Below are 17,451 nucleotides of genomic sequence, written 5' to 3'. Positions count from 1 at the left end.
GTTGTGCTGAGGTTTAATTCACTGGAGCATGTGGCTCTTAGAGATTTGGTTTTCTTGAGGTGGAGCATGTCCATTAATTCCGGGTTGGACATGGCCTTATACGTCAGGCAGAGATCACCTCTGAGCAGGCAGTAAGCAACCAAGTAGAGCTGAAGTTTCTTTAGTCGAGCTGCATAGGGCATCTGTTTGAGGCCCATGATCTTCTTGGTGAGGTACTTCTGTGGTCATTCCAGCTGTTGCAGGTGTCGAGTAAGGTACATTCCAAATGGGGCATTGTACTCTATTATGGGCCTAATGAGTGATGAGTAGGGGGACACAATGACCTCTCCTGATCTAGATGTGAACTCTTTCATGATTAGGTGGGCTACATAGAAGGAATTTCTAACCACTTTGGCAATGTGATTATCAAAGGAGAGGTCCCTTATTACATCTTCCATACTTAGTGGATTACCACCTATGTGATAATTCGTGGGCACTTTGTTTTTCCCAAAGGGGATGACTATGCATTTTTTGGCATTTAGCTTGAGGCCATGGTTCTGACACCAGGTATCTGTCTCTGTGAGACCCTTCTGGAGGATGTCTGTGTCAGCCGGAGAGTCGATTATGGCCCCCAGTTTGCAGTCATCTGCGAACTTGGTCAGCCATAATCCTCCCGTGCTTGCCTGTACCTCAGAGAAGTATATACCGAACAGGAGGGGTCCCAGGACCGAGCCCTGTGGGATGCCACTTGTTTATTTTATTTTTATTTATTTATTTATTTAACATTTGTTGACCAGGAATGTCCGACTAGGTTCCACAGAGCCTGTTTTCAGTGGAGGCCCGGGGAGAAATGCTCCAAATGCATGTCTTTGGAATTTGGAACTTGTAACTGGTTTAGAGTCGGACATGGCACCTGCAACTCTGACCATGTGTGTTCTATCCATGAGCCAGTTGGCAACCCATCTTGTGTCATTGGGGTTAATGTTCAAGCTGGTGAGCTTATCTATGATGCCAGAGTGGGGAATGGTGTTGAAGGCCTTAGCGAGGTCCAGATAGGCTGTGTGGACTATCTTTCCCTCATCTGTGGCCTTTGTAACTGTTTCAAAGAAGTCAACTAGGTTTAGGAGGCAGGATCTGCCTTTAACAAAGCTGAATTGGGTAGGGTCCAGTGTCTGGAGGTTCCCAATGTCTCTGTTTATGAGTTCCATGATGATTCGCTCCATAGCTTTGCAGACCAGGCTAGTCAGGCTTTTAGGGTGATAGTTCCCAAGTTCTGTTGTGGCACCACCTTTGTGGAGTGGGATGACTGTTGCTATACGCCATTTTTTGAGTACATAGTCTGTGGTAAGGCTCAGTTTGAACAGTGAATTTAGGTGAGGGTTTAGTTCATTGATGCTGTGTTTTTAGCTTTGGATTGTGCTGTTTTTACCTGTGTGTCTGTGATGTCTGGGGCTCTGCATTCTTCTGGGATGGACACGGGCCCTTTTGGGGGTGGGGGTGTGAAGTTTGCACTGAACCTGTCTGCCAGGATGTTGGCAATGTCAGTTGGTTCAGTGTATTTTTTGCCATTTTGCAGTAGCTCTGAGCATATCTGAGAATTGCCACCTAGATTCTTGACATAGCTAAAGAAGGCTTTGTGATTATCTTTAGAGTCTTTGGCAATTTTTCTTTCGAAACTGGCCTTAGATGATTTTATGAGGGATCGTAATTTCTTGCTAATATTGATCAGTGATGCCTTTCCTTTTTGGGATTTTGCTCTAGCATGCAATAGTTTCCTCCTTTTGTTGTATAGCTTATTTATGGTTGGGCACCACCAGACTGGTTTCCTCTTTTTGGAGGAGTGAGTCTTGGTTTTACTTGGGATGGCTTGATCCATGCATTCCTGTAGATGCTCATAGAATGCATTTGTAAAGGATTCTGTGGTTTGGGCAGCATTATCCTTTAGCAAGGGGGCTTTGAAACTTTCCACCTCGGTCTTGAGAAGTGTGAAGTTGGCTTTTGAAAAGTTTTTTACAGTGGTTTCCTTGACTGATTTACTGTCATAAACCTGATTTACTGTCACTTTACTTTGCATTTCCTGTTTGCATTATACCAACTTACCTTTAATTTCTCTATAAACGAGCTATAATTTCTCTTAATATCAGATCATTATATAACTTGTATCTATTCTTAACCTATAATTTCATATTATGTCTAATTTGATATAATGATTGAAACTGTAGTTTTTTTTGTATTATTTGTGAAGATTGTAAAATTATTGCTGTTAAAATGTTTTGTAATACTTTGGAGCTTTTCTCCCCAGGCCTCCATTGAAAATGGGCTCCTACTCAGTTGAACTTTCTTGGTAATCAAATGTCATTAAATAAATAAAATAAATAAATATTTCTGTACCACTGAGAGCTACTTTTAAAAACATTTATCTCCACCGACGCAATGAAACAGAAGGTGGGCTCCATTAACAGTTTCCCCATGGAGTACTCCATATATGGGACATATATGCAATTCCACCCTCCAGAATTGCCCACTATTCAAGAACAGTACAACTACAGAAACTATGGGACCAGAACCATCTAATGATCGTTGGTATAGTCAGTCTGAGATATGACAGATCTCCTTTTTCTTCTGGTGTGCTGCTCAGAACATGAGCACATATTGAGAAAATAAAAGTGGGATTCTCATGCGGTGTTGTAAAACCTTCTGCCTTAACTATGTTTGCCCTGTCCATAGCTTTAATACTGAAGTGTTCCATTAAGTAGAAGCAGTCACTCAAATCGAACCCCCTTATTTGAATACAGATTAATAAATTGTCACTTCTAGTCATGACCAGTAGCTGAATAATTCCATGAATCTTTCTTTCCCACTCCAGAATGCAGATTTTGGTGTTTTACAGTTGCCAAGTGCTTTTTTATTTCCTGTCATCTGCAGCTCATGTGGTGTTATATTGCCTTAAACTGTCTTTTGCCAGCTATGCCTGTTAGATATGGCCTAGCTAAACCTAAACTATCTAAGCTATAAACTTAAACACCTATGAACCTGTGAACCATAGTGTATCACAGTGACATTTCCTTGAAGTTATAGGTTATGGCCATGGTGATTATGAGAGTCTATATCAGAACATCGAATGATTAAAATCACGAACGCTCTAAAGAACGAAAATGCTGGACCTGGAAGTGCTTTTTTTGAGATCACAGAACAGTGAAGATTGGAATATTTGTCCTTTCCTCACTGTAGTGCGATCTCGGAGTTGGAATATATATTTAGCAGGAGGTGCAGCCCCCCACAATAATGTGTTTGAGGTCCGGCGTTTTCGCTGTTTAGAGCGTTCATGATTTTAATCATTCGATGTTCTGATATAGACCCTGATTATGAAAGAACAACATTTCAGTAGTCCTTCTTTTTCTTAGTTCTTGTACGCTTTAAAAGCGTCATTCTTTGTTTTGTGGACTTTTGACAATGCAGTACAACTCTGCAGTAAGCAGCAAAAATAAATAAATAAAACATGTTAAGGATTTTAAAGTTAAGCAGCTCAAACATACATTGCAATTGTAAAACAGTCACACCACTAACTTAACAAATAAAGACAGAATAAAATAAAATAAAACATATCACAAAGAAACAAAATAAATGAACTTAAAAAAATTTAGACAGACAAGGTAAATTAATTGAAAGATACATATTACAAAAATGAGGGACCTTTTTAAGAAGTATTCCTCCAGTAAATGTATCTGATAAAAACTAAATTCAATAAAACATATTCAGGGAAGGTAAGTCAAGGCAGCATTTCTAGGTAAGTACTACTTCACTTACGTCCATGTCCTTGATTAATTATCTGCCTTCAAAATACATAGGTCATAGAATCATATCATAGGACATTACTTAGGATCATATCATAGGAGATTATTTAGGATCACATCACAGGAGGTTACTTAGGATCATATCACAGGAGATTAGCACTTCTAGGTAAGTACTACTTCACTTACATCCATGTCCTTGATTCATTATCTGCCTTCAAAATACATAGGTCATAGGATCATATCATAGGAGATTACTTAGGATCATATCACAGGAGATTACTTAGGATCATATCATAGGTGATTACTTAGGATCATATCTCAGGAGATTACTTAGGATCATATCACAGGAGATTAGCACTTCTAGGTAAGCACTACTTCACTTACATCCATGCCCTTGATTAATTATCTACCTTCAAAATACATAGGTGATAGGATCATATCATAAGAGATTATTTAGGATGATATCACAGGAGATTACTTAGGATCATATCATAGGAGATTACTTAGGATGATATCACAGGAGATTAGTTAGGATCATATCACAGGAGATTATTTAGGATCATATCACAGGAGATTACTTAGAATCATATCACAGGAGATTACTAGGATATTGACATGGAAGTCATTTTAAGCCTAGCCATTTCAACCCAATGTAATACCATAGGGATACTACTCAATACCCAAGATTGCATTTAGTGATGGCTGCTCATGCCCAGGAGATTTGTGAGCTCTGTCCCTGGTAAGAATTTACAGTGCCCCATCCACTCGTCCAGGTTCCTCTTGAACAGTGTCATAGAGGTGCTCTGTTTCACGGAATTGATAGTCTGTTCCAAAGCCATGGCAGTCACTAGGAGATAAATCTGTGCCTCCAGCATATCCTATTTAAGTTGCAGGCCATATTTACCCTGGAAGGGGTAGCCCTAGTCTCTTTTGATTTATGGATATGCAACAAGTTCTCTAGGTTTGGGTCTTGGATTGCTGTGTAGGTCAGGCATGTCACCCCTGAGAAGTCTATACAATATGGAGTATAGTGACAGGGACTTTAGTCAGTCTGTGTAAGGCACATGCTAAAACCCCTTGATCTTCTTTGTTAGAAACATCTAAGGTCTCTCTAGTTGCTACAGGTGCTTAGTACAGTACATGCCAAACGGGATGTTATACTCAATTATGGGTTAGATAAGTGCGAAGTATGGGGGGAGTTATAACTTCTTTTCCTCTTGAGGCAATGCCTTACTAATCAAGTGTGCTATGTAGAAAGCTTTCATTAATACAGTAGTCACATGGTGGTTGAAGTAAAGGTCACAGTCAGCTTTTGATCCCAGCTCCATTACCACTTTTTGGGTACTTAGGTTACTGTTGTTGATTTGAAAATGTGAGGAGACATTGTTTATGTGGAAGGGAATGATGATGTATTTCTTTGCATTCGGTTTGAGATGGTGACTAACACACATGCATGAAACCCTACTGGATTATACTGACATAATTTGGGGATTCAGTGATTGCACCTAGTTTACAGTTGTCTGCAAACTTGGTCAGCCACAACCCCTTAGTTTTGACCTGAACTTCTGAGAAGTATATACCAAACAGTAAAGAGCCCAGCATGAACCCCTGTGGCACCCCACTCATAACAGGTCTTCTGGTTGACTCATAACAGGTCTGCTGGTTGATGTGGAGTCATCCACTTTGATAGTGTGTATCTGATTTCTGAGCCAATTGGCAACCCATTTTGCAAAGAAGGGGTTTACATTCAGTTTGCTAAGTTTATCGGTAATGCCTGAATGTGGGATTATGTCAAAAGCCTTTGCCAGGTCAAGGTATGCTGTGTGCACAGATTTGCCCTCATCAATGGCCTTGGTCACATTTTCAAAGAAATCCACCAGATTTAACAGGCAGGATCTCCCTTAATGAAGTCAAACTGGGTCAGATCCATGGTCTGGAGGTCATCTATGTCTTTATTTATGAGGTCCATAATGATGCATTCCATGGTCTTACAGATGAAGCTGGTCAGGTTTATGGGTCTGTAATTCCCAGGATCTGTTGCTAGGCCACCTTTGTGGAAGGAAATAACTGTTGCTGTTCTCCATTCCACAGGAACAAAGCCTGTGGTTAGGCTGTGATTGAAAAGGGTACTTAGTGGTGATGCTGCTTCATGTTTTAGCCTGTTTAGAAGACAGCCTGAGATGTTGTCTGGTTCCACTGAAGCTGCGTGTTTTGCCTTGGACAAGGTTTTGAGGACCTGCTCTTCAGATATGTAGGGTGGGTGGGTGGGGTGGGGGTTGCTATAAGTTAGTAGGGGATAACTGAGTGGAAATTTCACCAAACCTATCCGCTAGCAGGTTTATTATCTCTGTGGGATCGGTGTGTATATCGTTGGCCACTAGTCCACTAGTTCTAACATGCCTGGGTGCTACCCTTTAGTGTACATATGTAGTTGTAAAAAGCCTTATGATTGTCCTTGGCTATACTTGCCAAGTTTTTCTCAAAAGTGACTGATTTGTGGTCAGTTTTAACTAATTAGGGTCCAACAATTGTGACAGTGCATCTGTTTGACATGCTGGTAAGGACCAAATCCAGAATGTTTGTTCCCCTTGTCAGGGTATGGAGAGTTTGCTCCCCCTTGTCAGGGTATGGACAGTTTGTTTCAGGGCATTTGAATTAACAAACTCAAGGAGCTTTTGATCTAGTGAGTTAGGGCTAGCTCAGGTTTCCCTGTTGATGGTGGGCCAATTGAAATCCTCCATATCCAGTGTGTTCTCTAAAGTTTAGAATGTCTCCAGTTTGGTCAAGTAGGCTCCATGGGAGTCATGACCCATGGAGGGGGATCAATAACTGGCTGTGACTTGAATGGGGGTCTTACCCACTGTAACCTGGACCTGGAGTAACTCCATGGAGTTGTCCAGTCTAACTAGAAGGGAGGTGAATTTATCTCTAATATAGATTAAAACATCGCCTCCTTTGGTTTTCACACATTCATTTTGGTGTCTAAAGGTGTGGAAGGCATGGTAGCCTTGCAAGGCCAGGGTACTCCCTGAGGCCCTGAACCTCACAAACATCTACTGTAAACCTTCTAGTTATAGAAGTGCTTCCAGGGGATGATGTTTTTGGTTTAAACTCCTAGTATTTATCAGCAGGACCCTTATTTTGTTCTGATTGGTTAATTTCATGTCAGTAATGTTGTTTTCAAAACCTTGCCTAAAAAGGTACTATGGGGGAGGCAAGAGCCTTTTCCAGCAGCTGAAAGCATAGAGGTGCCAGTGCAAACCGTCTCTAGCAAAGCAGAGAGGTTTGGCGACCATGGCTTCTCAGACTGACAGGAACTGGACTCCCTTTGAATGACACCAAAAACTGCGACAATAATTGAAATCAAACATACTATCCAAACTGTACTTATTAAACTGTAAAATATTAAAATTCACACAGAAATTTGACAAACTATCTGTCTTGTATATAGTGGTGTGTCACCTTCTAAGGACATGTCTTGGGTAGAACAGTGACATCAAGCTGACGTCTGTTGTCCATAGATTGCCATCTACCAGATGTGACTGTTAGTGATATGGAGGTGATACTTATTACCATGTAAGAAATTCAGTCCTGCAAAAAATGTAGTACAATGCATGTCCCCCCCACTCAACTAAACTATAATTGAGCTCTGTATTGAAATGTCGGCATGTGTAATATCAAGTGCCAACAAGCCAAACAAAAGACGAAAAACCCAGGAAAAGAGCGAATTTTGAAGAGCACTTTTGTCCTTTAAACTACTTTTCTGCAGGGGAGCAAATACCCCTGCACCCCTGAGGTGGGGGGGTGCAAACCCCCACATCCCCATAACCTATATATATACATATATATATATATATATATATATATATATATATATATATATAGAGAGAGAGGTATATATATATATATATATATATATATATATATATATATATATATATATATATATATATATATATATATATATATATATATAGGTTCATAGGTAGGTACTAGGCTATCTGCCCAAAGGCATTTATAAGCCTAGCCGGAATGTGTTGGCTTTCGCCACCCCCTTAGATTAGTTCCCTGTGCCTCTGTCCAGCAGAGCCATTGAAGTGTTCCCTGGGGTAAACTTTCTGTTTTACGTCCACTCGTCAAGGTTTCTCTTGAAGAGGATTAATGTGGAGCTCTGCCTAATGTATATTAGAATCTTGTTCCAGAGCATGGAAGTCTCTGGGACAGGAATCTATCCCTCCAGCACATCCTATTTATTGTTGTGGTTAGGTTTAGATCCCTGGAGTGTGTGGCTCGAGGGGATATGGTTTTCTTTAGGTGGAGCATGTCCATCAATTCTGGGTTGGACATGGCCTTGTATGTCAGGCAGAGATCACCTCTGAGTAGGTGGTATGCAGCCGAGTACAGCTGGAGTTTCTTCAGTTGAGCTGCATAGGGCATCTACTTGAGACCAATGATCCTCTTGGTGAGGTACTTCTGTGGTCTTTCCGGTTGTTGCAGTTGTCTTGTAAGGTACATCCCAAATGGGGTATTGTGCTCTATGATGGGTCTGATGAGTGATGCATAGAGGGGCCCAATGACCTCTTTCGATCTGGATGCAAACCCTTTTGTGATTAGGTGGGCCATATAGAAGGATTTTCTATCCACTTTGGCAATGTGATTATCAAAGGAGAGGTTACTATCTACTTGGGTCCCCAGATCCCTTATTACATCTTCTGTATTTAGGGGGCTACCACCTATGTGGTAGTTTGTGGGTACTTTGTTTTTTCCAAAGGGGATGACAATGCACTTTTTGGCATTTAGCTTGAGGCCATGGTTTTGACACCAGGTATCTGTCTCAGTGAGACCCTTTTGGAGGATGTCTGTGTCAGCCGGAGAGTCAGTTATAGCCCCTAGTTTGCAGTCGTCTGCAAACTTGGTCAGCCATAGTCCTCCTGTGCTTGCCTGTACCTCTGAGAAGTATATGCTGAATAGGAGGGGTCCTAGGACTGAGCCATAGGGAATGCCACTTGTAACCGGTTTAGAGTCAGACCTAGCTCCCGCAACTCTTACCATGTGGGTTCTGTCCGTGAGCCAGTTGGCAACTGATCTCGTGATGTAGGGGTTTATGTTCAGGCTGGTGAGCTTGTCTATAATACCTGAGTGGGGAATGGTGTTGAAGGCCTTTGCGAGGTCTAGGTAGGCTGTGTGGACCACCTTTCCCTCGTCTATAGCCTTGGTAACTGTCTCAAAGAAGTCCACTAGGGTTAAAACGCATGATCTGCCCTTAACAAAGTTGAACTGGGTAGGGTCCAGTGTTTGGAGGTTCCCAATGTCTCTGTTAATGAGATCCATGATGATGTGCTCCATAGTTTTGCAGACCCAGCTAGTCAGGCTTATAGGGCGAGAGTTCCCAGGGTCCATTGTGGCTCCACCTTTGTAGAGTGGAATTAGTGTTGCTGTGCGCCACTCTGTGGGCACATAACCTGTGGAGAGGCTGAGTTTGAACAGTGTGTTTAGGTGAGCGGTTAGTTCATCTTTGAGTTTGTGTAGGACGCAGCCTGGGACACTGTCCGGTCCCATTGATGCTGTGTTTTTGGCTTTGGAGAGGGCTGTTTTAACCTGAGTGTCTGTGATTACAGGGGCACTACATTCTTCTGGTGCAGTTATGGGCCCTTTTGGGGGTGAGAGAGGGGTGAAGTTTGCACTGAACCTGTCTGCCAGGATGTTGGCTATATCGGTCGGTTCAATGTATTTTGTGCCTTTCTGCATTAACTCCGAGCAGATCTGAGAAATGCAATTAGATTCTTAACATAGCTAAAGAATGCCTTGTGGTTATCTTTGGAGTCCATGGCAATTTTTCTTTCGAAGCTAGCCTTGGATGATTTTATGAGGGGAACATAGTTTCTTGCTGATTCTGATCAGGGATGTCTTCCCTTCTTGGGATTTTACTCTTTTCTCTACTAGTTTCCTACTGTTGTATAGCTTGTTTATGGCAGGGGTCCACCAGACGGGGGTCCTTTTCTTGGAGGAGTGAGTCTTGGTTTTGTTTGGGATAGCACGATCCATGCATTCTAGTAGGTGCCCATAGAGTGCATTAGTAAAAGATTTTGCAGCTTGGACAGCATTATCTTTTAGCATGGGAGCTTTGAAACTTCCCACTCGGTCTTACGTAACGTGAAGTTTGCTTTTGAAAAGTTTTTCACGGTGGATTCTTTGACCGGGGTGGTGGTGGAATGTGGATATCCAGAGTGATTAGTTTATGGTCAGATCTAACCAGTGAGGGGTTGACCTCCATGTGTCAAACACCGGTCGCCCATGTTGGTGATGACCAGTTCCAATATGTTGTCACCTCTGGTGGGGGTGTTGACCAGTTGATCCAGGGCATTTGAGTTTATAAATTCTAGGAAATGTTGGGCAAGGGAGTTTGTACTTGAGTAGTTCTTACAGTTAATGTTTGGGTAATTGAAATCACCCAATATCAGGGTGTTTGGTAGGACCTTTATGTTTCCCAGTGTTTTCAGGAATGTGGAGTAGGGGTCCTGGGACATGGTGGGTGATCTGTAGCAAGCTATAATTTGAATAGCAGTTTTGCCCATTGTTATTTGCACATGGGTGATCTCTGAAGCATCATGCTGTGCCACTAATCTGTAGGTGTGGGTATCCTTGATGAATAAGATTACTCCCCCACCTTTTGTATTTCGGTCCGGGTTTTGTGGCCAAAATGTATGGTATGAGTTGTAGCCTGGTAGTGCTGGGATGCTCTCTGGAGCCTTAAACCAGGTTTCTGTTACTGCACATATATTGATTTTCTCCATACTGAGGATTGCCTTGAGTGCATGCATTTTGAGGTTTAGACTTCTGGCATTGAGTAGCATTACCCTCAGTTTTCTGTTACTTGTGCTATTTACTTATTAAGACTTGTTCAGACTGTTTTTTTTTTTTTTTTTATTACTGCTTTGTGTTACTCTTGGAGCTTTTCCCCCCGGGCCTCTTCTGAAAATGGACATATATCAAGTTAGACTAGCCCGGTCAACAAATGTAAAATAAATAAATAAATAAAAATAAATAATTTAAGGCAGTGGGTTTGTCTTTTGAGCCTTGCCTAAAAAAGGCACTATGGAGGTGGCATGAGCCTTGGCCAGTATTTGAAAGCCTAAGGGTGACAGGTGCAAGCTGTCTCTAGTGAAGCAGCGTGGCTTGTCGAGCATGTCATCCCAGGCTGACAGACACTGGATCCCCTTTGAATGACACCAGAACCTTAGCCAATTGTTGAAATTGATCATTTTTTCTCTGTACTGTGGTATCATTCTTCGTGAGGGCAGGATGCTACCCAGGGTCAGGGTCATACCGGCCTGGGCTACATGATCAGAGAGCTCCTCCATGTCTCTTTTCATGTAGTCCAGGGAGGTACAGCTCAGGTCATTCACACCAACATGGACAATGACAGAGTCATATTTGTACTTGTCCTGGAGTGACCTGAGTGCTTGTGTTATGTGGCGGATCCTGGCACCCGACAGGTAGCTAACAGTAACCTTCTCCTTGTTCAGCCTAGTGAGTGGGACGTCCATGTGCCTGACTATAGAGTCACATATTACTAGTGTGTTGGTTATGTTATTTTGCCTTAAGGGCTGTGGTTTGGTGGCAGACTGGTTTTGTGAAGTATGTGTTTCATGATTTGTGTTAGAGGGTGGAGGTTGCTTAGATGTCTGCTTTGGAGGTCTCTGTTGCTTTTGCAGATTTTTATTTAGAGCCTCCGAGTATGTTTTCATGTATTTATGTGTGTTTTTAGCCGGTGCTGGTTTCATAGGTCTATGTGAGACTGGTGGTGTGATTCTTGTTCCAGCCTGTCCCATTAACAGGTTAACCTTGTTTGTGAGATTATGGCCCTGGTTTTAGATAACAATTACATTTTTGAGGGGCAGTATTACCAACAGATAAAATGGGTCGCTATGGGGGGCAGCCTGTGCCCCCATTTACATAAACATTGTTTTACTAGGATGGGAAATGGAACATATTTTCAAAAGTAGGTTTTATTCTGAGATTTTGTTATACAGCAGATTCTTGGATGACATCTTTATTTTGTGGAAAGGTGAGAAAGGCAATATTCTAAGTTTTATTGAATACTTGAATAGTACTACCACCTTTTTAAAATTTACTTATGAATACCATGATACTGAGATACACTATTTGGACACTATTATATCTAAAGAGAAAGAAGGATTTAAATCCAAGGTATATCATAATAAAACTTTTTGCAATGCATATCTTCATTTTAATAGTCACCGCACCCTTTTTCAGAAAAAAGTACTGTTAAGGGAAAGGCTATTAGAATTGCCTGGATGACTTCCAACAAAGAAGATGTGATTAATGAGTTTAAAACTTTAAGAAATATGTTTGTAGATAGAGAGTATCCCTTTGAGTTGGTGGAAAACATTTTACAAGGAATTCTTAATGAATGGGGCTTAAAATATAAGCCATTGTTGGGTAGGGGGCTTTTAGAGACCCAGGATATCAATATAGCCACATGTGCTGAATTGCCAGATAATTTTACCCACACCTGTGTTTTACAATATAGCCCCCTATACAGTGGAATAAAAAATATTTTAAACAAGAATTGGAGTATTTTTAGAACTAACAGTGAAATATTCCAAGCAGTTGGGGAGAGACCCTTATTTCTACCAAAGTGGGGCATAATCTGTAGTTAACCTTGGAAGGTAATTCAAATGGTGGAAACCAAATTAAAAATGAAGGCACCAAACATTGTGGGTGCTGTTTCCAGTGTAGTTTTATTTTGCAGACACCAAGTGTGGTTTTAAACAACAGGACTAGGGACACAGTATTCTTTAAGAAGGGGAACTGCCTCACTAACAGTATAGTGTATCTGGCTAAGTGCAATGGCTGTATGGGATTTTATGTCGGTAAGACTGAGAGGGCTCTCAAGTCTAGTATTTATGAACATTTGTACAATATAAAGAATGAAAGGGTGACTAATGCCCTGTGCAGACATAGTAAAGTGTGTTAGAATTTCTTTGGTTTTAAATTTGCTATTTTGGATGTTATACAAATAAACCCTAGAGGTGGCAACTGGAAGAATATTCTAAATAAAAAAGAATTGCTGTGGCAATTAAGGTTGGCTGCTAATTTACTTCCTGGTTTGAATGATTTTATATCTATTGCACCAGTGTTAAAAGAAAAAGCTGGGAAAATATAATCTAATTTTGACACTTTCATATATTACAATGTATTTCATTAACTTTTAATATATTTATAGGTTTAATTATGTTTAAAATATATGCCTTTAATTTTTTTAGTTGAATCGACATTTAATTTATTAATTTATTCAAGACAATGGATGGTGGTTGGTGTGTTCTTAACCTATTGGCATTGTTTTTAGTGTATTTAAAAAATTGACTCAATGTATTCTTTGTTCTGATGAAGTTAATTTTATTTGATGAAAGTGCTTAACTTTTCAATAAATTATTATGGATTCCATTTGTCCTGGTGGTTCTCTTTTTGGTTTATTTTCATATGGTTGTAAAGTTGATGAAGATTAATGTTTGTTGCAAAACAACAGTTTTAAGGTCATGTTACTCTTAAACTGTCCTCTGTTTTTCATTTTGGGTTGTGCAAGGCCACAGTGAGATAACAATTGTTACCAGTCCTTTTGACCCCAGGATCCCATGGACGCATGTCCTTCCAGATGGTGCTAGATCATTGAGACCCACTGGTAGATGAAGCAAATGTCCCAGGAAAGCAGTCATATCCAAATATTCTAAACTTTCAAGGATACCAAATATTTTATGATGGCCTTGTTGGACCTACTTTTTCAATCACATCTGCTTTTTCTGCTGAAGACTAGATTGGACACTCTAAGCTGGATGTAGGTGTAAGTGCTTGTGCACATGTGAAGAAAGGAAAAACATGAGTGGCAGGGTTAACCACCCCGACTCCATGTGCAAAAATGGGAAAAAGGCTGTTACGTTTCCATAGATAGATGGAAAGATGGATGGATGCTTAATGTGCACTTCTGTAGACTGTGCAGAATCAGACTTCATATCCTGCAATGGTGGGGGTCAGACCACTATGACATGACCATGGGCATTGTGGCTGAACTACAGAATAGTGAGCAGTCAACCTGAAGGGGTATTCCATATGTTGATTATGTTGCACATCATTGCACACAATGTGGTGTTCATCCACCAGCAGAGGTGGCCAGCAGCATACCCACAGCTGAGAGGGAAGGTGTACAACTAATGTGAGCATCTACTTACTGCTTGAAGAGGCATTGCTGCGTTTGAGCTGTATGACCACCATTGCATTGACCTGGGCAAAGCCCATGACTGAGGGTGGCAGGCTGTGTGCCTACAGATGATGGTGATGCTGTCTCATCAACAGTTTATGTATCCTGACTTGCTGTGCTCTGTGTGTTATCTGTACAGATCCAGACACTACAGTGACTATGAGTAGCATCTTCAGCAACCCTCGATTGGCCTCTAGAGGCATATGAGATGGTGGCAATTTGTCTCTTGGAGGAACCTGTGGAGGCAATATTTATCACCCCTGACTAAAGCAGCATTGGCTGTCATATCCTGCTGCCCCATGTTACTGTGTACTTGTGGCAAATCATTCTGACATCCACAAAATACGCTAACCAAATATGTAGTACTGTAAACTGCAGTCAGTTACACCTGCATTACTGACTTAAACATCTGGAAATTACTCCTATGAGTTGCATCCATGTCAGAGATGGAACTATATGGTGATCCATCATTCCCCCTACATGTGTTTATCCTCTATGGTAGGTATCCACACCCCAGTAACAGTGTGCATTTCTAATGCTGTGTGTACTGGAGACCTCTGGTAGGTATGAACACATTGCCCCAGACAAAATAAGCAGATGGTGAAGTCCCTTGACAATGTCTTGGGGTCCCAGTTAGAAGTGTATTCCAATGTCTACCCTCAGTGTGACTGACACCTATCCACATAATGTGCTGTTCTTGCTGAGATACTTTATCAGGCAAAGGTCCTTTTTTAACTTTGTAAAACTGCAACCTGTAAGTTCCTCAGTACCACAGTTGTATGGTAATTAGCAGTGTTGTTCAAAATAGTACCAATGTTTTATTTGACACTATTAGTGTGCCAGTTATGCTGTAAGGCTATGTAGTGCTGCAGTTTCTGAATAACTGCCATAAAACATTATGCTATACAGGGATGGTGGGGCAGCTATGCACATCACAGTGGCGATAAGGTATGTGACCAGTATGATTCTGCTTATAGTATCATTAACACCATGGTGAGCATTAGTGACAGACACACTATGATGCTGCACATTTGTTGGCCACTTATTGTCATTACACAATACGTGATCTGCAAATGTGCATTCATGTTCACAGATCTACGGTTTTGTTCCTTAAATGAGCTGAGTGAGTGGGCATGGCTATTTTAGGCAATGTGATATTTAGAGGTCAAGACTGGCGAACCAAGGAGTGTAAGATTTTCGTATTTTTCCATCACAAGGACTATCAGGGGCACCTGCAAGGGCAGTATGATGGACACCATGCAGAAGTTGGGCATTTGGCATAAGTTTGCCAGGATAGTGAATGATGCCATTGACATCATCCATCGTAGTGAACAATGCAAGCATGAGTATAGTGACCTGAAGTGCCACCGTCACTATCACTGACATCTTCCATCGTGAACAGTGCAAGCATGAGTATAGTGACCCAAAGTGCCACCACCACTATCACTGACATCATCCATCATAGTGAAGAGTGCAAACATGAGTACAGAGACCCAAAGTGCCACCAACACTATCACTGACATCAACCATCATAGTGAAGAGTGCAAGCATGAGTATAGTGACCAAAAGTGCCACCACCACTATTACTGACATCATCCATTGTAGTGAAGAGTGCAAACATGAGTATAGTAACCAAAAGTGCCACCGCCACTATTACTGACGTCATCCATTGTAGTGAAGAGTGCAAACATGAGTATAGTGACCCAAAGTCCCACTGCCACTATTTGATTCAGCAGTGGGAATCAAAGGTTAGAGAGAGGAAACGAGACTTATATTCTAATGGCTTTTTTTGTCATTATTGTCTACTAGTACGTTACTTATTTTACATTTATACGTAGGACTGCACACTTTGAATTTTAGTAGTAGAGGAGCTTGAGCTTAAGCTGATTGGATATTGCAGATGGAGGAGGCAGCTCTTCTGGCAGTGGGGTGGATATGATATCTGTGGCAGTGCACTCTACAACAGCAGTTGTGGTCCTGCTATATGGGCATTATTATTTTTCCTATTGTTATCTTTCTGGAGGTCATGTTGTGAAAAAGGAGGCAGTGAAACCATGATCACTGCAGTCCGTGCTGGACATAGCCTCTAGTGCTGCCTCTCAGCAGGGAGATAATGATTCCATTCTTGGAGGTGACCTGGAGGGTTCACTGGTGCCATCTGTGACTGATTTACAGGAGGATGTATGATGGCTTCTCTTCTAAAAGTTGTATAGATGAGTCTGCATGGTTTCCCTGTACTTATTCTAGAGGCTGGTGGCTACAGAGATATGTCATCAAACAGATGTACAAAGTAATGCACCTTCTAGCATTGCTTGTGGAGTCGTTTAACCAGAGGACCCTGCCCATTAGGATACCAGAGAATAACCAGGCATCAAAAATGTAGAAACCATTAAAAGATTCAAAGATGCACTTAAAGAGCATTTCTTTACTGACTTTACCTATAACTGCCACTATGACAATGGTAGGTAACTTACCATCTCATATCATGAATTGTAGAATACATTTAATAAACCTTTTTCATCTTCTTAATGTGTTTTCATATACACAAATATTTCCCATGCATATAACAGTTTATGTGTTACATGCATGATTGCACTGTATTTTGTACATCTCTTAAGTTGAATTTTGTGTATATTTTTTCTCAGTGCACTCTTACGATTATGTTCTGAACTATGCTATGTATGCCTTTTGTATATACTTTTGTTGAGTGAACCACCATACCTCTCAACTGTACAGATCTTCGCAGAACGTTCTGATTTTTCACTCATATTTTTGGCCTGCACCTCATTATTCCTGGAAAATCACTGGGATGATCTCAGGATTGAAGTCAGTAAATAATGGCATACATTTGAGTTTTATACTCCAAATCCTTCAGAAAAAGTTATATTAAAACAAATCCTGTTACTGTAGCAACTTTCTTAAGTTTATAAGAGCAATATTTAAAATATGTCCCTAGTTGTACCTCATTTTGTCAAGCTTTGTTCTGATATTTTGCATGACGAGGTTGAGAGGTATGTGAACCACTATGATATAAATTCTACTCTTTGGTCTTGAGTTGTGGCTGAAAGAGTCAATGGACCAGTCTACTTACCTGGTAAAGAAATAGTAAATAAATAAATAATGAATAAATAATGAATAAATAAAAATAAACTAGCCCATAACAACAGCCATCCTGGTGATGATGCATGGGTGTGTTGTCCTCTGGGCTGCCTTAAGTACCCTACCCTAGCACAATTCCAGTGTTTTTCCTCTTCAGAATCAGATCCCCTGTGTAAGCTCGTTTATATGCAGGCCTTACACCAAAGTAAGATACTCTTGACAGAAAATCTTTCAGAATCTGGACAGACGTAGACTGAGAGCAACTCTTTTGGAATCTCACCCTTTATTTAACAGGGGAAC

General features: G+C 40.9%; 1 protein-coding gene across 1 annotated transcript in view; it reads left to right on the top strand.

Moving 5' to 3' along the window:
- LOC122804723 (dipeptidyl peptidase 4-like) overlaps positions 1 to 17,451 on the top strand; it is a 1,230,541-nt gene that overhangs the window by 634,784 nt on the left and 578,306 nt on the right. The gene's annotated exons all lie outside the window — the stretch shown is intronic.

The sequence above is a fragment of the Protopterus annectens genome, chromosome 6.part0 (genome assembly GCF_019279795.1).
Source record: "Protopterus annectens isolate FY-2018-M chromosome 6.part0, PAN1.0, whole genome shotgun sequence".
Classification (NCBI taxonomy): Eukaryota; Metazoa; Chordata; order Ceratodontiformes; family Protopteridae; genus Protopterus; species Protopterus annectens.
This window is presented reverse-complemented; position numbering and strand designations above follow the sequence as displayed.